The sequence below is a fragment of the Coregonus clupeaformis genome, chromosome 14, assembly GCF_020615455.1.
Source record: "Coregonus clupeaformis isolate EN_2021a chromosome 14, ASM2061545v1, whole genome shotgun sequence".
Classification (NCBI taxonomy): domain Eukaryota; kingdom Metazoa; phylum Chordata; class Actinopteri; order Salmoniformes; family Salmonidae; genus Coregonus; species Coregonus clupeaformis.
Window position 1 is genome coordinate 18,172,189 of NC_059205.1, and position 22,977 is coordinate 18,195,165.

Below are 22,977 nucleotides of genomic sequence, written 5' to 3' on the forward strand. Positions count from 1 at the left end.
CATACCTACAGTAATATATTCTCTATTCTATGTTTCTATTAATATATTCACATCACCCCACCCGATTTCTCTCCACGAATTCATTACGCACGAAGTGCCCCAGACTCCCCCTCGCCTTCCCCGCTACTTGTCCAATGAGAAACAGATATTTTATTAAACCATAGTGTCTCATCCAATCATGACAGTCCTGTTGAGCCATGTGACCTGAATTGCCTCCCTCTTGTCTCAGCACAGGCCGGGTGGACTTCGATTCAGACGTGGGCATCACAGACATACTACGCGATGGGATGCAGTGAGAATGCCACTGTGGCAGACTTCAAGGAATCCGTCTACAGTTGAGAATTGATGCTCAATATCAAATAACATATATTTTTTAAAGGAGCTTTCATCCAGCTGCTTTGCAGGAATGGAAATGATTCGTAAGTATTGCAATAATTTATTTGGTGCCTATATTTTTCAATGTTTTTTGTTTCTTTTCAAGTACATTTATATGCATGTTTCGAATGAAAAAATCAATATAAACATATTCCAAATCATGTAGAATATTGTTTGTATCCAGAAATCATAAAAATAACATATTGTAGGCTATTGTTTATAATGAATGCAGAATAGTTACGGTTTCCGTGCGTTTTACGCACACCGCCTTCTCTGAAGCTACATTATCGTTTAGAGAAAATGACTAAGCTATACCCATACAATAAAACGATCTGTTAAAATGAATTAACCGTTAACCATGGAGTCTGATCGGTTTAGCACTTCATTTAATTAATAAATAAATTAATAAGTGCGCTTAAACTCGGTGACCTCTAGAAGGGTGCATATCCGCCCGCCGGTCTGGGATCTGCACGCTCGAGTTCCCGTTATTGTATTGGCGGCTATAAAGAACCGGGACAACTCGTGAGCACGTCTCGAAATTACATCAGGGTACGTGAATCCAACCTGGCCAACATTTTTTTTCGAACAATATGAAGCCTATGCTGCCTATACCTTATACTGTATGTCCAAATAATTGCTCACTATTTTATAAAGATTCTGGCACATCTGCGCACATCGACCAATGCAACTGTTTCGTAAAGTTCTGGATTAGCTTATTATGCTTAGGCCCATATGTAGAAAGTTTTTCTCTGTTTGTTTCGGTTTAATCTAATCAAATAAATCAACATTCATTTCAACTTCAACCTTTGTTTGAATAAGTAGGCTATATTTTTCTCGTCTCAAAGTGCGGGTTGCAATTGAGTCGGAGAAACTCCAGCATTCTAATCATGGTGTGAACTCTGGAAGCTATCAGTTTACAGAATACAGATGTGCGGTACAGGAGTTACATTAAACCCGTCTGGCACAATGGGCATTGGATTTTATGGAAGCTCATTCCCGCCACAATTGTTTTTTAATGTCTGTACTATCTCAACATTTCGAGATATGATAATTTGTTGGATAGTGTCAACACACAAAAATAGATAGTATCTCAAAATGTGGAGAAACTATCTAAAGATGTTGAGATACTAAGCAGAAATTTCGAGATACATACTGTAATTCAAAATGTGGAGAGAATGACTCGAAATTTCGAGATACTAACTCGACATTTTGAGATAGTAGAACATACATAAAGTATTTGTTTATTCATTTGTAGCATTATTTCCATCTATCCATGTTGCAGAGATCGGCACAGCAGAGCAGCTGGCAAACGTGTGGCGAGCCGGCATTTGCCCCAACACTTAATCTGTGCTTCAGTCTGATCAACTGTAGCCTACTGATAACAACCACAGCTGCAGGTAAGCTAGAGAAGCATATGAACTGATTAGAAACAATCTGGTCCCATCATAGCCCATATAAAACCGTTTTACAGCTGATTTATTACTATGTCATAACTACAACTAGGGTCTGGAGTTTTACCTGGTTAGGTTAGCCTACCTGGTTAGGTTAGCCTACCAGGAAAAACTCTGGGCCCCAGGAAAACACTCCTGTGATGACACCTCTGAAATTACCACACAATGTTACAAATGAAGAAACATGTCCTATAAGTTTTGAGAAAGTATCTTTAATTTTTTTGTTACGTAGCTCGAAATTTCAACTTAGTATGTCATAATTTTGAGCTAGCATCTAGACATTTTGGAATTATGAGATAGTATCTAGAAATCTTGAGATAGTATTGACATTTTTGTAAAAATGGGTCCGGAATGGGCTTCTATAGGATTTAAATTAACCATACCATCCATAACAAGAGTTTATCACGGCCATAATAAAGGCAAACCTTTAAAATGTAAATGTGAAATGTAGAGAGCCTCATGGTTTGGACACACCAGCTTTGTCTACAGTATACATCATACACCTCCCCCGACCAACCGCAGCCCAGCCAAGCAGAGGAGAGACACCTGAAGCCCAGACTAATGATCAACAGAGCCTCCCCTCCCTTGGTCTGTCTGGGAACCAAGCAGTGACCACCCCCTCCCTCCCATCCCCATTACAGCACAGTCACAGGTCAGCGCGCAATGTTCTCTAGTTGGTGCACCGCATAGGCCGCAGAGCGGTGGAGCGGCAGGCACACCTACGCAGACTCAGTAAGGTCCTCCATTTTTTTTTTTTTTGTGTAAGGCTAGATCAAATCAAAGAAGAGCCTTAGGGTACAATACTTTCATGAATTAATGATTGTAGTTGACAAAATGCCCACGTACAAGGAGGGGAGCTTCTTGTGCACTGCGTGTCCCCCAAAGTGTTTGAGATTGGAGGCAAAATAGGACCCATGTTGCGCTCTAATTGCGGGATTTGAACTGATATGCTACGGGTTATTAGGCTACTGTTTTGTTACCATCTGTCTGACTCTGTAGCCTACTCACTTCAAAATGTAGAAAGAAACGCAGAAATTCACATTTGTGGTTTTATGAATTCTTGCCAATCCATTCATGTCTCTGAAATTTGAATCTGTTAGCTATTAGTCTAGACTAAAGTTGCTTATTTAGATGCATTTTTATCAGCAACCCTATTGCTTTATACATTGACTACAATGCCTGCAATGCTTGTGATGCTTTTTGAAATCTCATACAAACTGCTGGGATTCCTCTCTCTGTGCCTACATGCAGGTTAATGAGGCAATCTGCATACATTCTTCTGACATCTGGGTAGAGATGCTTCGTGGCAGCAAGATGTTTAATGTGTGGAGTGTTTCCATATAAACTTTGATGAAAAAATGCATGCATGCCAGTATGACAAGTCTTTTATTGTGGTAATGGCTATTCTATTGTTGACAGTACATTATGCTACACATAATGAAAATTACTCTGTATTTATAGCAGTAAGTAACATAGTACAGAACAGTACACAAATGTGAGCTATTACTACGTGCAGTGGTGGTGGATGTATTATTGTTATTTGGAACTGGCCAGAGCAGGCCAGAGTGAGTAAAGGATATTGATTGGTGCAGAGATGATGGTCTGAGATACTGTATCCTTACTTCCTCTCTCCTCTCTGGGCTAAGTTACACATAATTCATTTTAGCCTCGTCTATTGTCTGCACAGAAACGACAGAGCAGGACATCCTAATTATTCGAGATGTAGAGGAGCAGTGTGTGTGTGTTTGTGTGTGTGTGTGTGTGTTTACATGCGTGCCTGTGTGTTTGTGCATGCATGCACTGTAAAAAGTGGGACGGCACTGTTGTTCATCTGAAGTGCTTTTTCTGATTGGTATGATCCAAAATTTCGCTTTGGTTCGTTCAACCTATTCTATTCAATTTGTCTGAAATCAAATAGTGAATTTGACAGATCAATGTGATTTTTTAAAATTGAATGAAAGCTTCTAAATTGCTCTCAACCACTCATGTGTTTTTGCATTGCATAGCAGTGGGTGCAATGAAGCGGCGGCAGCCTATTCGAAAAGTTGGAGGCCTATTGGGGGTGTGGCTTTTGTTTGTTCTTTTTGGCCACCCGTGACTGTGAATGTCATTCCACTTAATGTGTTCTGTAAATTTTTTGGGGGGATTATATGTTCACTGCCAGCACTGAAGCTTAAATTATATCTGCGTAAGTACTGTGATACACTACATGATCAAAAGTATGTGGACACCTACCTGTCGAACATCTCATTCCAAAATCATGGGCATTAAAATACTATGCTATTGTTTGAGGAGAGTGCACAACAACACGGCACTTGGTTTGATATATTCACCTCTGAAGGTAAATAATGTAATCTTGCTCTGATTTGTCATCCTAAGGGTCACAGAGATAAAATGTAGCATAGTTTTGTTTGCTAAAATCTATTTTTATATTCAAATGTAGGAATTGGGTTCTACAGTTTGAACCCGTGCTGTCTCTGGCTCCACACCCACCCCTCCCGGCCATCTGGATGCGATGTGTGAAAGTTAGTGTATAAACTAATGAGCCATCATGTATGACATTCCTGGGAGTGTGTAAACGTACATTTTGTATTACCATATGATTTTTGTATGTTCTCTATAGTTATGTACTTGAAAATGTATTAATTGACCAATTCGGCACATTTGGGCAGACTTGATACAAAATAGTCCTGTATTGCAATGCTTCACTGATCAATCTGAAACTTTGCACACACAATGCTGCCATCTAGTGGCACAATCTAAATTGCGCCTAAACTGCAATATTATATTGTGGCCTTTCTCTTGCATGGAACAAAAAAACAAAATGTTTGTATTATCTTTTACCAGATCCAATGTGTTATATTCTCCTACATTAATTTCACATTTCCACAAACTTCAAAGTGTTTCCTTTCAAATGGTATCAAGAATATGCATATCCTTGCTTCAGGTCCTGAGCTACAGGCAGTTCGATTTGGGTATGTCATTTTATGCGATAATTGAAAAAAAGGGTCTGATCCTTAAGAGGTTAATTTCCAATGGAACACTGCGTTTAACTTGCAGCATTGCGTTGCAGAGGCAGTTGCAGTGCATTCTGTGTTTTGCATACGTTGAATTTATTAAACGTATGCATCAAATTATATGCGTAGACGGCTTGACAGAAATGGTAGCAGAAGGTGAATGTTGAACTTTGGTTGCACACATATCCAGATGATGCTGCGTACCATTTTGCGCAATGAGTCTCTAGGTGTGATCGGGGCATAAAGAGTAGTGATGGAAAACAAAGCGTGCTGAAGCATTGAGCATTTTCAGCCAATTGTGTCAAAAATAGGTTTATTACTTGAGGCTTTGATCAACACAGTGAACACTAGTGGCACCTGCTGGTCCAAAGAATTTAGAACAGCCAAATTATTATAGATAATGTCACACAAGCCGTAGCGCATGCTCAGGGTAGCTTTTTTGTCTTCTACCGAAACCAATACCAAACCAATCAGTTGGTTGTTCGACAAAACAAAGCTTCAGACATCATTGATCACATGCTTCTGATAAAGTGATAAGTAAACTGCTTAGCGATTTCAACGCATGCCTCTGAGCTCCGGTATCAAACGCAACATCACTACTAAAGAGCCTGGAAAGATTTCCATTGATGAGATGGTCACCATTTGGTTACAATATTGTAACCAGTTAATGTGAAAGTTTTATGTAAAGAAAGTGTTTGGAGTCATTATTTCAAATTATGAAACCAGCTTCATATCTTGATTAACAGGAAATTGACTGAATTGCTTGTAACCCAATCGAAGAAATTTGGATAGGTAATTCCAAAGTGAAAAATCTATGAAAAAATGGGTTGTGTATATATTAGTTTGTATTTACGGTGCCTTCAGAAAGTATTCATATCCCATGACTTATTCCACATTTTGTTTTGTTACAGCCTGAATTCAAAATGGATTAAATATATATTTTTTCTCACCATCGACACACAATACCCCATAATGACAAAGTGAAAACATGTTGAAAATGAAATACAGAAAATGTCATTTACATAAGTATTCACACCCCTGAGTCAATACATGTTAGAATAACCTTTGGCATCAATCAAGTCTCAAAGAGCTTTGCACACCTGGATTGTACAATATTTGCACAATATATATTTCGTAAAATTCTTCAAGCACTGTCAAGTTGGTTGTTCATCATTGCTTGAGAGCCATATTCAAGTCTTGCCATAGTCATTCAAGCCGATTTAAGTCAAAACTGTAACTAGGCCACTCAGGAACATTCAATGTGATCTTGGTAAGCAACTCCAGTGTATATTTGGCCTTGTGTTTTAGGTTATTGTCCTGCTGAAAGGTGAATTTGTCTCCCAGTGTCTGTTGGAAAGCAGACTGAGCCAGGTTTTCCTCTAGGATTTTGCTTTTGCTTAGCTGTATTTAGTTTATTTTTATCCTAAAAAACTCCCTAGTCCATGCCGATGACAACCATACGCATAACATGATGCAGCCACTCCTATGCTTGAAAATATGTTGTGGATCCATCCTCAGTTTTCTCCTATCACAGCCATTAAACTCTGTGACTGTTTTAAAGTCCCCATTGGCCTCTTGCTTGAAAATATGAAGAGTGGTACTCAGTGATATGTTGTGTTGGATTTGCCCCAAATATAATGGTTTGTATTCAGGACATAAAGTTAATCTCTTTGCCACATTTTTAGCAGTTTTACATTAGTGCCTTATTGCAAACAGGATGCATGTTTTGTAATATTTTTTATTCTGGATAGGGTTCCTTCTTTTCACTCTGTCAATTAGGCTAGTATTGAGGAGTAACTACTACATTGTCCTCAGTTTTCTCCTATTACAGCCATTAAACTCTGTAACTGTTTTAAAGTCACCATTGACCTCATGGTGAAATCCCTGAGCGGTTTCCTTTTTCTCCAGCAACTGAGTTAAGAAGGATTCCTGTATCTTTGTGGTGACTGGGTGTATTGATACACCATCCAAAGTGTAATTAATAACTTCACCATGCTCAAAGGGATATTTTTTTAAATGTTTACCCATCTACCAATAGGTGCCCTTCTTTGCAAACCATTGGAAAACCTCCCTGGTCTTTGTGGTTGAATCTGTATTTGGAATTCACTGTTCGACTGAGGGACCTTATAGATAATTGTATGTGTGGGGTACAGAGATGAGGTAGACATTCAAAAATCATGTTAAACACTATTATTGCACACAGAGTGAGTCCATGCAACTTATTATGTGACTTGTTAAAGCAAATATTTCCTCCTGAACATATTTCGCCTTGCCATAGCAAAGGGGTTGAATTATTTTTGACTCAAGAAATTTCAACTTTTCATTTTTAATACATTTCTGAACATTTCTAAAAACCTAATTCCACGTTGACATTATGGGGTATTGTGTGTAGGACAGTGGCACAGAACCTCAATTTAATCAATTTAAAATGAAGGCTGTAACACAACAGAATGTGGAAAGTCAAGGGGTGTTAATACTTTCTGAAGGCACTGTATGTTATTTATTAGGTTTAATCAAAGGGGAAAAGTAAGTTGAGTGTTGAAAGAAATACAGTAGGTTTCAACTTGAAATATAGGTTTGTTAATAATAAAATATAACATTTGGCATTGAATCATATATTTTGTTTAGACAAATGTCGTTTTTTTTCAATAGAAAAAAACGAACTAATTTACTTGTAACCAGTTGACGCAATTTTTTTTAGGTTGATCCGAAGTGTCATTTTTTACGGTGTGTGTGCATGTGCCTTCATGTGGGGGCTTTAATTTTGCTTTGAGGGGAAATGGTTTTCAACGGGCAGGATATATTATATAAAAGGGTTCAATTTGATATTTGGATGATCCCATCCTGTCTTCCTCCTGGAGAGTGGAGAGAAGGAGGCTTATCTCCTTTCCCACTGTGGTGAATGATGGATCAGCATCTTTCCCACTGGAGGTACAGTAAATAGGCCTAATATGTGTGCTGAGTTTCAATGTGCATTCTCTAATCACAACAGGGAGAGTAGAGAACTTAGGGAATTTGATAGATGGAGAGTCCATCAAACTGTCAATGAATATTTAGAATGAATATAAACCCTTTATTTGTAGGTAAATTATGTCCTTATCTGGATCAATGTCGTGGATTACATTTTGGATAGAATCACAAGAAAACAACTGAATTACTGTAGATGTTTTTATTTATTTATTTAAATTCTTCCCATAAAGACTATTCTGTAATTTTTGTGCTGTTTTAATTTGTTAACGTGTGATCATTGCTTAACCATTACATGATCACATGATTGAAGACATACCCCTCCTTACCTCACATGCCCCTGTGTGTGTCCACAGTTCATAGGAAGGATATGAAACACACACTTCCTCCTCATTGGGCTTTCTACCCCAAACCAAATCATTTAAACAGATGAAAAATAAAATCAATCACCGTCATCTAGTCATCTGGAAGAGATAGAAAAACAACAGGAAGCTCCTTGGAGAAAACTGTACTGTACTCTACGTACAGTATTGAAGCAGTCAGTGGCAATGAGCTAATTTATTATGTTCTTCCTTTGTATATTCACACTATCCCTCAGGAGTGAAACAAGGCTTCACATTACATTTAAACAATTGTGAAGAAAAATGTGATATTTCCAGTATCCAGGGATGCTATAACCATAGTATAACAATTAATCATGGAATTAATCCATCAAATTTAACCTACTAGGTGTTGTTTTTTTACTTCACAACCCTCTCTATCTAAGGCCTAACATGGCTTATAGTAGTTGGAGTGTTTAGAGGGGGGCTAAGGGTTCAGGTAAATTAATGAGTTGAGGTAATGGATGAACCACTGCACTGCACCTGGGGCTTCAGCCTCCACGTCAGTATAGATGACTGTGTCACCTCTGACCTCTTGTCTACACAATGGGCTGAGGTAACTCTCAGGTCTACCCCTACAGCTAGCCAGGTGTCCCTCCTGTGTCATCGCTCCGGTTCCCAGGAGCTGGTTGGTCAAATCGTGGCATTTAACTTTTGACCATTGGTCCCTTTATTGTAAAGCTGTTAGGGTCAGTATGAAAATGGAATATCTCAGATAACTGAACAATTGTGTGCATGTGTGTGTGCGCGCTCGCCCATGCGTGTGTGTGAGAGCCTCCTAAATTGATTTTACAAATGACCTGTATAACAGGTAAGACCTGGCTATTCCCCAGGGCCCACTGACCCATGATCAGGGGGTTAGAGGTACCCCCACCAACCCAATTACCCCACACACCCCCTCACCTCTCAACTCACCGGCTCCTCACCCCTCCCACCTGGCGGAACCCGGCTAAGTTGTGTCTGAAAACATCTGCTCTCTAAAACTGACTCTAAAACTGTTGCAGTGTGTGAGCATCACCTTTCATTCCCCTTGACACCTTATGGTATGACACTGAATGAACTGAGAGACACTACATAAGTCTGCGTAATGCAACAAAAACAGATAGCAGAGATACAGTAAAGGCAAAATGGTGGAATAATGGATAGTTATTCTCACGACAACCTGGAGCCACCAATGTTCAGCATTTAAAATAAAGGGACACAGAGCTGCTGATCAGTTAGGTCATGGAGATTCAAGGCAAGCCTTGTAACTACTCTCCCTTTTCCATGATCATCCCTGCAGGATACTCGTTCTGTAAGACTACCATTTAATGAGATAAAGTTATCAGACAAGCATCTGAACTCCAATAGGTAAAATATAGGCCCTGTTAGTCAGTACTGATTATCAGAGTATAGTACTGGAATCAGAGTATATAATACTGTCACCATTGGAGAAAATTCCCTTTGGAAAGTTTTGAATCTCTCCCATTGTTTCAAAAGAAACAGGGGATTTCATATGGAAGCAGGAATGCCAGGAAATGACAGGCATTCTTTGTGGATGATTCAAAAATAAACTTGGGTTGGAGTACAGGGGGAAACCAGAAGTCAAGAACCCTTTTAGTGACGTTTTAGTTTTAGGTCACTTGCCCTAATTCCATACTCAATGTTTTCCCTGCACACTTTTACCAAGTATACTAATGGGCATCTTGAATATTCACTCTGGAGCAGATAGAAAGCCTCTGCCTGTAAATGAAGTGATGCTGCAGATGTGTTGCTCAGGGTCCCGTGTGGCTCAGTTGGTAGAGCATGGCGCTTGCAATGCCACAGTTGTGAGTTTGATTCCCACAAGGGGACCGGTATGGAAATGTATGCACTCACTGCTGTAAGTTGCTCTGGATAAGAGCGTCTGCTATGTTACAAACTTTCTAAATGTAAAAATGTTTACAGATCTTGACATTTTAATAGGAAGCCGTCTATGTTTCTGTTAAGCAGTGAGGTTTAGTTTTAGTATCAATATAGATTCTATTTGTTTCATTCCAGTGGTAGAACAACCTTGTAGGCCCCCATTTGTCCTTGTTTGCCTCTCATTTCCCTTGTCTTACTGCATAGCTCTGTCTGTATGTTACTTTATGAGGTGTTACAGTACAGTATCGTAGCCAAGACAGCTGGCTATAACTTCTACACTGTAAAGCTTTACATTCAGTCAGACATTCAGTTGGTGGTTGAGGGAGGAGTTTCAACCCTCCTGGTTTCACAAGCTCCTTTGGTACTGCTGAGCTGGCAGGAAAGTGCAGAAACGAAAGAAGAAAAATAACGTTTGACTCCCCTCTTTCACCCTCAATGTCCTCAGTGACACTCATAACTAGAGAGAGAGTACGTGTGTGTGGGTGGGTCTGAGAGAGAGAGCGAAAAAGAGAGATTACTTGGGCAAGAATGGTGCATTTTTACTGTAAGAAAAGGTACATTTGGCCATTCATAAGTGACACAAAAAGCATTTCTTTACATGAAGAAAGGCCCCTCAAAATACACCAGGCCATAGTCTTAAATCTGGACCTCCTCTATCATTCGTTGTCATTCTTTTCAGATGACATGGTCCCATGATCTACATGTACTAGAGTGTTTCCCTCATCCAAGCCCCCCACCCTTCCTTCTCTTCTTCCTCCTACCATAACTTCTTTAGATTTAATAACAGCTTTAATTTCACAAGCTCTTCCCTCTACAGCTGTTCTCGCTTCCTACACACACACACACACACACACACACACACACACACACACACACACACACACACACACACACACACACACACACACACTTCCCTCGTTCCTCTACTCCTCCTCTTCTTGTTATTTATTCCCACTGTGCCAGTAGTGGTAGTAGCTCCGGGGTCTTTGACCAGCGTAGCACGGCAGCCCATAGTTCCGTCCATCCTCCGCCAGACAAAGGGAGGGCCTTGAGGAGAGGGATGAAAGGAAACAGGGGCCGTGCAGCCACTCCTTTTTACAATGGGAAACCTTCTTGTAGAGCTTGTAGAACAAATAGCCCCCTTTCTCTGTTTCCCTTTTTAACAAGCCCCGTGAGTGTGTGTGTTTGTGTCTATGTGTGATTTTGTGTCAGTGTGAGAGAGAGAGAGAGAGAGAGAGAGAGAGAGAGAGAGAGAGAGAGAGAGAGAGAGAGAGAGAGAGAGAGAGAGAGAGAGAGAGAGAGAGAGAGAGAGAGAGAGAGAGAGAGAGAGAGAGGCTATGTGCACACTGCCCACAAAATGAGGTGGAAACTGAACTGCACTTCCTAACCTCCTGGCGAATTTATGACCATATTAGAGACACATATTTCCCTCAGATTACACAGACCAACAAAGAATTTGAAAACAAATCCAATTTTGATAAACTCCAATATCTATTGGGTGAAATACCACAGTGTGCAACCACAGCAGCAAGATTTGAGACCTGTTGCCACAAGAAAAGAGCAACCAGTGAAGAACAAACACCATTGTAAATACAACCTATATATATGTTTAGTTATTTTCCCTTTTTTACTTTAACTATTTGCACATCGTTACAACACTGTATATAGACATAATATGACATTTGAAATGTATTTATTATTTTGGAACTTTTGTAAGTGTAATGTTTACTGTACATTTTTGATTGTTTATTTCACTTTTGTTTATTATCTATTTCACTTGCTTTGGCAATGTAAACATACAGTGCCTTGCAAAAGTATTCATCCCCCTTGGCGCTTTTTCTATTTTGTTGCATTACAACATGTAATATAAATGTGTATTTGTATTTGATGTAATGGACATACACAAAATAGTCCAAATTGGAGAAGTGAAATGAAAAAAATAACTTGTTTCAAAAAATTATTTAAAAAAAATTACGGAAAAGTGGTTCGTACATATGTATTCACCTCCTTTGCTATGAAGCCCCTAAATAATATCTGGTGCAACAATTACCTTCAGAAGTCACATAATTAGTTAAATAAAGTTCACCTGTGTGCAATCTAAGTGTCACATGATCTCAGTATATATACACCTGTTCTGAAAGGCCCCAGAGTCTGCAACACCACTAAGCAAGGGTCACCACCAAGCAAGCAGCACCTTGAAGACCAAGGAGCTCTCCAAAAAGGTCAGGGACAAAGTTATGGAGAAGTACAGATCAGGGTTGGGTTATAAAAAAATATCAGAAACTTTGAACATACCACGGAGCACCATTAAATCCATTATAAAAAAAAAAAATGGAAAGAATATGGCACCACAACAAACCTGCCAAGAGAGGGCCGCCCACCAAAACTCATGGACCAGGCAAGGATTGCATTAATCAGAGAGGCAACAAAGAGACCAAAGATAACCCTGAAGGAGCTGCAAAGCTCCACAGCGGAGATTGGAGTATCTGTCCATAGGACCACTTTAAGCCGTACACTCCACAGAGCTGGGCTTTATGGAAGAGTGGCCAGAAAAAAGCCATTGCTTAAAGAAAAAAATAAGCAAACACGTTTGGTGTTCGCCAAAAGGAATGTGGGAGACTCCCCAAACATATGGAAGAAGGTACTCCGGTCAGATGAGACTAAAATTGAGCTTTTTGGCCATCAAGGAAAACGCTATATCTGGCGCAAACCCAACACCTCTCATCACCCCGAGAACACCATCCATGTTTTTCATCGGCAGGGACTGGGAAACTGGTCAGAATTGAAGGAATGAGGGAAACCTGTTTCAGTCTTCCAGAGATTTGAGACTGGGACGGAGGTTCACCTTCCAGCAGTACAGTGACCCTAAGCATACTGCTAAAGCAACACTCTAGTGGTTTAAGGGGAAACATTTAAATGTCTTGGAATGGCCTAGTCAAAGCCCAGACCTCAATCCAATTGAGAATCTGTAGTATGACTTAAAGATTGCTGTACACCAGCGGAACCCATTCAACTTGAAGGAGCTGGAGCAGTTTTGCCTTGAAGATTGGGCAAAAATCCCAGAGGCTAGATGTGCCAAGCTTATAGAGACATACCCCAAGAGACTTGCAGCTGTAATTGCTGCAAAAGGTGGCTCTACAAAGTATTGACTATGCATGCTCAAGTTTTTATTTGTTTCATAATAAAAAATATTTTGCATCTTCAAAGTGGTAGGCATGTTGTGTAAATCAAATGATACAAACCCCCAAAAAATCCATTTTAATTCCAGGTTGTAAGGCAACAAAATAGGAAAAATGCCAAGGGGGGTGAATAAATTTCGCAAGCCACTGTATGTTTCCCATGCCAATAACGCCCCTTGAATTTAAATTGAATTGAATTGAATGGAGAGAGAGAGAGAGAGAGAGAGAGAGAGAGAGAGAGAGAGAGAGAGAGAGAGAGAGAGAGAGAGAGAGAGAGAGAGAGAGAGAGAGAGAGAGAGAGAGAGAGAGAGAGAGAGAGAGAGAGAGAGAGAGAGAGAGAGAGGTGTACGTAGCATTTTGCCTTTAGAATGCTATGTGGAGTTGTCTAGGGTTTTCTGTCGGGCACGAAACAGGTGTCATCAATAGATGTTAGTATTAGCATCGACCTGTTCAGGTTCCTGCCCCACAGATGTTCACTCTTTAGCTTAAGATTCTTCTCAAAGAGCTATTGTTTTTGTTTTCTTGTGGTTGCAACTGTAAGGAGTGAGTTCAAAATGAAGAGGATTTTAGCACCTGCTTGGTTGGATGGGAAGATAACAACATGTAAGCAATGTTTGGTTGCACACTAAGAAACAACAAAGGGTCAGTCAGTGGTGTAAAGCACTTAAGTACAAATACTTGAAAGTACTACTTAAGTAGTTTTTTGGGTTATCTGTACTTTACTTTACTTGTTGACAACTTTTACTTTTAGTTCACTACATTCCTAAAGAAAACAACGTACCTTTTACTCCATACATCTTTCCCTGACACCCAAAAGTACTCATTACATTTTGAGTGTTTAGCAGCACAGGAAAAGTGTCCAATTCACACACTTATCAAGAGAACATCGCAGATCATCCTTACTGCCTCAGGTCTGGCGGACTCACTAAACACAAATGCTTCATTTGTAAATTATTTCTGAGTGTTGGAGTGTGCCCCTGGCTATCCATAAAAAAACTAAAAACTAACTGTCTGGTTTGCTTAATATAAGCAATTTGAAATTATTTATACTTTTACTTTTGAAACTTAAGTATATATTTTGTATTACATTTACTTTTGATACTTAAGTATATTTAAAACGAAATACTTTTAGACTTTTACTTAAGTAGTATTTTACTGGGTGACTTTCACTTTTACTTGAGTCATTTTTTATTAAGGTACAATATCTTTACTTTTACTCAAGTATGACAATTGGGTACTTTTTCCACCACTGCAAAGGGTATTAATGATCAAACACTATGTATAGCACATCAGTATCGCTAAGGTCACAAAAGGTTTTTGAAGCCAGACATAGACTTTACTATAGTTGATCCTGCCCAGTAGCAGCAGTACACAGTGCAGTGTCAGTTTCAGTAGCCTGGGGAAGGTAAAACCACAGGAGTCTTTTCTGGTCACAGACAACCTACAGTCCTGAGACAACCCGTTCCTTGAGACCTCTCGTCTGGCCCTCTTTTATGACATCATAAACCCCTCCATTTCCTCTGGCCAGCCCTAGGTGGATATAACCGACATACCTGCACAGTAATTGTCTGTCTGGGTCTCTTCTCTGTCTGTCTCACCGCCACCGGATTGTTTGTGGCCCCCATCCGGAGCCAGACACTACAGATGTCTGAAGATACTAACTTAGAGATCTTTCAGATCTAGGTTTTACAGTGCTACAGTGATGCAAATCTGAACTGACACTCTATTCCCTGTATTTTGCACTATTTTTAACCTGAGCCAAGAGACTGATACCCAGGCTAGTGGTTTGGCTGTAGAAAGGAAAGAGGCAGGCGTGTGATTTGCCTATAATATACAGTGGGGAGAACAAGTATTTGATACACTGCCAATTTTGCAGGTTTTCCTACTTACAAAGCATGTAGAGGTCTGTAATGTTTATCATAGGTACACTTCAACTGTGAGAGACGGAATCTAAAACAAAAATCCAGAAAATCACATTGTATGATTTTTAAGTAATTAATTTGCATTTTATTGCATGACATAAGTATTTGATACATCAGAAAAGCAGAACTTAATATTTGGTACAGAAACCTTTGTTTGCAATTACAGAGATCATACGTTTCCTGTAGGTCTTGACCAGGTTTTCACACACTGCAGCAGGGATTTTGGCCCACTCCTCCATACAGACCTTCTCCAGATCCTTCAGGTTTCGGGGCTGTCGCTGGGCAATACGGACTTTCAGCTCCCTCCAAAGATTTTCTATTGGGTTCAGGTCTGGAGACTGGCTAGGCCACTCCAGGACCTTGAGATGCTTCTTACGGAGCCACTCCTTAGTTGCCCTGGCTGTGTGTTTCGGGTCGTTGTCATGCTGGAAGACCCAGCCACGACCCATCTTCAATGCTCTTACTGAGGGAAGGAGGTTGTTGGCCAAGATCTCGCGATACATGGCCTCATCCATCCTCCCCTCAATACGGTGCAGTCGTCCTGTCCCCTTTGCAGAAAAGCATCCCCAAAGAATGAAGTTTCCACCTCCATGCTTCATGGTTGGGATGGTGTTCTTGGGGTTGTACTCATCCTTCTTCTTCCTCCAAACACGGCGAGTGGAGTTTAGACCAAAAAGCTCTATTTTTGTCTCATCAGACCACATGACCTTCTCCCATTCCTCCTCTGGATCATCCAGATGGTCATTGGCAAACTTCAGACGGGCCTGGACATGCGCTGGCTTGAGCAGGGGGACCTTGCGTGCGCTGCAGGGTTTTAATCCATGACGGCGTAGTGTGTTACTAATGGTTTTCTTTGAGACTGTGGTCCCAGCTCTCTTCAGGTCATTGACTAGGTCCTGCCGTGTAGTTCTGGGCTGATCCCTCACCTTCCTCATGATCATTGATGCCCCACGAGGTGAGATCTTGCATGGTGCCCCAGACCGAGGGTGATTGACCGTCATCTTGAACTTCTTCCATTTTCTAATAATTGCACCAACAGTTGTTGCCTTCTCACCAAGCTGCTTGCCTATTGTCCTGTAGCCCATCCCAGCCTTGTGCAGGTCTACAATTTTATCCCTGATGTCCTTACACAGCTCTCTGGTCTTGGCCATTGTGGAGAGGTTGGAGTCTGTTTGATTGAGTGTGTGGACAGGTGTCTTTTATACAGGTAACGAGTTCAAACAGGTGCAGTTAATACAGGTAATGAGTGGAGAACAAGGAGGGCTTCTTAAAGAAAAACTAACAGGTCTGTGAGAGCCGGAATTCTTACTGGTTGGTAGGTGATCAAATACTTATGTCATGCAATAAAATGCAAATTAATTACTTAAAAATCATACAATGTGATTATCTGGATTTTTGTTTTAGATTCCGTCTCTCAGAGTTGAAGTGTACCTATGATAAAAATTACAGACCTCTACATGCTTTGTAAGTAGGAAAACCTGCAAAGTCGGCAGTGTATCAAATACTTGTTCTCCCCACTGTATATACAGTACCAGTCAAAAGTTTGGACACACCTACTCATTCAAGGGTTTTTCTTTATTTCTACTATTTTCTACATTGTAGAATATATTTTATATTTGAGATTCTACAAATAGACACGCTTTGCCTTGATGACAGCTTTGCACACTCTTGGCATTCTCTCAACCAGCTTCACCTGGAATGCTTTACCAACAGTCTTGAAGGAGTTCTCACATATGCTGAGCACTTGTTGGCTGCTTTTCCTTCACTCTGCCGTCCGACTCATCCCAAACCATCTCAATTGGGTTGAGGTCTGGGGATTGTGGAGGCCAGGTCATCTGATGCAGCACTCCATCACTCTCCTTCTTGGTAAAATAGCCCTTACTCAGCCTGGAGGTGTGTTGGGGCATTGTCCTGTTGAACCATAACACCTCCTCCTCCATGCTTTACGGTGGGAACTACACATGCAGAGATCATCCGTTCACCCACATCGTGTCTCACAAAGACATGGCAGTTGGAAACAAAAATCTCAAATTTGGACTCCAGACCAAAGGACACATTTCCACCATTCTAATGTCCATTGCTCGTGTTTCTTGGCCCAAGCAGGTCTCTTCTTATTATTGGTGTCCTTTAATAGTGGTTTCTTTGCAGCCTGATTCACACAGTCCCCTCTGAACAGTTGACGTTGAGATGTGTCTGTGACTTGAACTCTGTGAAGCATTTATTTGGGCTGCAATTTCTGAGGCTGGTAACTAATGAACTTATTCTCTGCAGCAGAGGTAACTCTGGGTCTTCTATTCCTGTGGCGGTCCTCATGAGAGCCAGTTTCCTCACAGCGCTTGATGGTTTTTGCGACTGCACTTGAAGAAACTTTCAAAGCTCTTAAAACTTTCCGCATTGACTGACCTTCATGTCTTAAAGTAATGATGGACTGTCGTTTCTCTTTACTTATTTGAGCTGTTCTTGCCATAATATGGACTTTTACCAAATAGGGCTATCTTCTATATACCACCCCTACCTTGTCACAACACAACTGATTGGCTCAAACGCATTAAGAAGGAAATAAATTCCACAAATTAACTTTTAAGAAGGTACACCTGTAAATTGAAATGCATTTCAGGTGACTACCTCATGAAGCTGGTTGAGAGAATGCCAAGATTGTGCAAAGCTGTCATCAAGACAAAGGGTGGCTATTTGAAGAATCTCAAATCTCAAATATATTTTTATTTGTTTAACAGTGTTTGGGTTTACTACATGATTCCATATGTGTTATTTCATAGTTTTGATGTCTTCACTATTATTCTACAATGTAAAAAAGAAAAATCCTTGAATGAGTAGGTGTGTCCAAACTTTTGACTGTTAGTGTATATACATAAAGCCTTGGTCCCAAATCCCAAATCTCTCTGGCTTACACACAGTCAATGAAGAAGAAACATGTTTAATAACTTCTTACTGCTTAAGACTGAACCGGCCATGTTGTTAGAGTTGGTGATGTCTTTTGTTTAATAAAGCCTCAGGTTGCTGAGGACAATAAGGAGGATTTACAGAGAGAGGCCTCAAGAAAGAGGACATTCACATTCAGATGGTGCTCTGCGGCTCTTCAAGGAGAGACTACGAACAAAGTAACTTGACTAGATAGGAGACTTTGTGGTTGTCTGACACTACTATCCCACTGTTCTCTGATGTAACTGAGAGACACATGGACTAGTTCCCCTTTTCTGTTCCCTCTGATATATGCCAGCCATTGCGGCTCAAGCGTTAACAGTTTTACCCATTTTACTGCTTGGATGAGACGACTGAGCAAATCTGATTTTCACAGCTTTGATTTGACGAATGGAGCCTAAAATAACTTTCTCACCTCATGGTGATGGTGAGAGGTGATTGGATATTCAAACAGGAGTGAGGATAAATCTATCTTCAGTTTAATCCTGCTGGGCTCAGAGAGAGAGAAAGGATAAGAGAAAGAGGATGAGGTGAGAAGCCGATCCTACTCAGCAGATGCAGCAACGACAGGAAATAGCAGTATCAGTAACAAGCAGTAACACGATTACCCTCAAAATTGTTGTTTTTGTCAGATGTTTTAAGTAGTTGTAGTGAAGTGGCAACAGTAGCTATACTATAGGGCCAGTCGTTTTTCCTGTGGCAAGAAAAACTGGCCCTTGTCATTCTGTATGATAAAAACTCCCTAACAGTGGTAACAAATGTAGATTGAACTAAAACAGGGCCCTGGTCTTGCCACAGGAATAACGACTGGCCCTATAGTATAGCTACTGTTGCCACTTCACTACAACTACTTAAAACATCTGACAAAAACAACAATTTTGAGGGTAATCGTGTTACTGCTTGTTACTGATACTGCTATGTCACAGGCAATAACACTAACACATGTTTACAAAGGCCAGACCCTCTTTAGGTAGTCAACCATCACACTGAACCATTCTCTCCACCCCATCTGATAATGGCCCTGTACTGTAATGACTGCAGTACATGTAATCATTCTGAGTAGGCCTAGAAGTGGATAAGAAAGCATTATGAAGGCTACTGTTCAGTATATAATGTTCACTGTAGTTGGACATATTTAAGGGGCTGTAACAAGGTACTCCACAGCAGAAAAGCAGTTTTCTGACTCGTGTGAGGGTACTAAAAGGGTAGCCAATGCAGTGTATTTCTTTTTTAATCTATTTTAGGGGGCAAATATAGTTTTGGGTAATGGGACATATTTTAGAGGCCATTAGTACAGAAGTCATTTTTCAAAGACTACATCCAAAAGGTGGCAAATGTTTCTATATTTATTTTTTAGGATGTGATGAGTGGTTGTGTGTACTATGTGTGTGTCAGAAGTATATTCTCTGTGTTTTTATGACTTCCTGCTTGGATATACTGTAACATTGTTGGAGAAGATGGTCATCACTTAAATATAAAACAACGTGGTGATTTGATCCCATTCGATCAGAAATGCTCATATTATGCTCTGTGTTTCCCTTTGCTCTGTGTTTCCCGTTAGGTTCCTACAAGAATCAGCCATCTGAGAATCCATGAAGAACATTTAAAACTCAGGTAATTCTTCCCAGGATAGACAAATATGGCTGGTTTCCCGGACACAGATTAAGCCTAGTCCTGGAATATAAAGCACATTTATCTTGTTTTTTTTGTCCAGGACTTAATCTGTGTCTGTGAAACAGCCCCATAAAATATAAAGGCTTGAACATGCAGATACCCATTCTTGCATTGGTTGGCTTTGTAGAGCACAATAGGCTGTACAGTCATTATTCAATAGTAACAAGACACACTGTGACACATGCCTTTGATTCTTGATTTTAGAGATATGTTTTTGTTTGCATAACACCCGCAAAGATCCACTGGTTTAGCTGTTACACTATCATTATGCCTTGAGTTCATTAAGCCAATATGTATCACGTACAGTGAAGTACAGTAAAAAGAAATAGCTCCCTTCCTGCCTGAAATGTAATGAAAGCCAATCTTGTGGCAGCTGTGGAGTTTTTCCAAGGTGGCCAACATTTATTTTGCTCTACAAATAGAGTATTTTTATTTAGCCTATCAGCTGACGCCTCTCTCCACCCTCCCGTCCTCTAAAGCTCTTTTGTCTGAGAGGGAAAGTGTCCTGTATAGACAGGCAGAGAGAGACACACTATCATATTCATAAGTGAATAAGCAGAAACCATGGGTTGGACTGTAATAGGCGCTTCGCAAAAGAGAGCCCTGCTGTTTGCCATATGGTGTAATTATGAAGTTATTTCTGAAGTTTATCTCCCTCTCCATCAACATAGTTTTAGAAGTGTGTGTGTGTGTGTGTGTGTGTGTGTGGGGGGGGGGGTGATCCCCTCTAATCGGTGCCCCCTGTGTAATGTCGAGACTTGCAGCTTGGCCCCTCATTCAGCAGGGGTTAGCTAGGATCTCCCCTTCACACACACACACACACACACACACACAATGGCAACATTCAGCTGTAGAATAGGGGTCCTCCCCTCTGCCCCCCACCCACCTCTGAGGGCGCAACAATGAACGTTGGGATTAAGAAATGCCTGGTCGACACTGAGGTTGCCATGGAGAAACCGTTTTTCTCCCGTCTCTCCACCCTGCGACTGATTCGGATTTCAGGTCTCATTAGGGGACAAAGGGGGTGTGTCTGAGTGTGTTGTTGTGTGTGTGTGTAATATATATTATTATGTCTAATTATAAGGCCTTGATCCTGGCCTCTTATCAAGGATGGTGAATGAATGGGGTTATTTCTCTCAGAGAGAACCCTTCGCCTGTTGAGAAAAAATGAAAAAACCTGCACTCACTGTACTGTTCTTTAAGTTTTAATGTCTTTTAAGCCGCAGAGGTCTTAGCAAACGACCACTTTTTGGTGACAGCATTCGTCAGCGTTTATAAGAAGCCTGCTCTAGTATAAAGAGACTATGTCATAGTCAGAGAGGGAGAATGATAACCATATTAGCATTATTATCCCATTAACAGTTATTACCTCAATCCATAAAGTATTGTTAGAGTGGTAGCATGCAAGTATGACGTATACTCCAGTTCGTGAAGTGTGGTAACAAGACTGTTAGCCTATTAGCATAGTCCATCATTCGTCCATTGTGGTAAAGCTACTAGCATGCTAGCATGACGTTAGTCTCCCAGTCAATGAGTTTCCCAGAGCAGTGGGCACGCTAGGCTAGCATCCACCATGACGCCAACTCTAAGTCTATGAAAGAGATTGATGAATGAATGCATTAGCATGTAGCATCATGACCTCAGCCTCGGCCCGTCTTGCTGGACGAGAGGCTGGCAGAGGTCGTTTGTCCACCAAGCAATGACCTGCCAATGACAATGGGAGTATTCAGTCGCGAGGGGATTGGGAGACACACACACACACACAGGCACACAAAGACACGCACACACGTACACACACGTAACACACACACACACACACACACACACACACACACAGTCTTATTTTACTAACCTTGTGGGGATACACAATTGATACCCATTCAAAATCCTATTTTCCCTAACCCTAAACCTAACCCTAACCCTAACCTTAACCTAACTCCTAACCCTAAACTGAACCTTTAACCCCTAACCCTAATTCTAACCCTAACACGCATTCTAACCCTAACCCCCCTAGAAATAGCCTTTTTCCTTGTGGGGACTGGTAAAATGTCCCCAGTTGGTAGAATTTTTGTTCGTTTACTATTCTTGTTGGGAGTTCTGTTCTCCACAAGTATGGTTAAACATGTCTAACACACACACACACACACACACACACACACACACACACACACACACACACTAGCTCAGTCTCACTGCAGGGGACAGCACAGTGTGAGTCTGTTGTATTGTTCCCCATGCAGCAAATCTATTAAAACTGTGACTGCCTGAGAAATGGTCCAACAATATCATTCTCCAACAATATCATTCTAACTCCGGGATTCAATTTACATGGGGTGTCCAGGGGTGCAAGCAGAAGAATAGAATAGTCCAACAATAGAATATCTTTGTCCATTCGTGGAGAAGGGAAATTAGTCATTTTGCTTCTTTCCAACCTCCCGAGACAACATATACCACTTTAGAGTAGACACATCCCCCATTGTATTGATAGTAATATAAGCAAACCCTGTCTATACAGTATCTGTAATGCTTTTTCACACTGCATTTCTTGACACTGATTCAGCCATACTAATGGATTTATTTTCTACTTTATCTATTTCAGGTGCTTCTATGGATGTTCCGGACAGTGTGGCCTGTCGGTCAATGAACAGATGCCATGGATCCTGCTTTTCTTGTTGTGTCACAGCTTTTTGATTGGTTATAATGTTTTGGGAATATCTAGATATAATCAACTTTTCAATGTCTCTAAAAGAGCACTGTGGTTGTATATTTATTTATAATGTGCATCCACCCCTGTAGACACTGCACTAATTCTGTCATTCTATCATTCTATGTACCTGTGTCTCCCTCCTGTCCCCCGCTGTCTCCCTCCTGTCCTGTCCCCTCCCCTCGGCCTAGCCTTTAGTAAATACATCTGTCAGCTCGGCTCACACTCACGCACTCACTGCGGTCCTGCTCGCCTCGGTGAACATTCAACGCTGTCGGTGAGTTTGGTATGGATCACATAAAAACCATCGACCGTTGACTGTGCCCCGTGGCCTGCCCTGACCACTTCAGAATAGAGTTGAAGAATTGGTGCGGTTATGATGGACGAAAACCTCCTGGAGGGAGGTGGATGTGTACAAACACACACATGCCACAGGCTATCTTTCTTTCTTTGACTACAAGCACGCACGCACACACACACACAC

The 22,977-nt window shown here is 40.8% G+C and overlaps 1 long non-coding RNA gene across 1 annotated transcript; it reads left to right on the forward strand.

The window, feature by feature from the left end:
• Nucleotides 1–271: 271 nt before the first annotated feature.
• Nucleotides 272–22,977, forward strand: LOC121581578. Its single transcript, XR_006003228.2, has 4 exons — nt 272–419; nt 1,658–1,772; nt 19,677–19,729; nt 22,389–22,977. It is a non-coding gene; the product is annotated as an uncharacterized LOC121581578 (long non-coding RNA).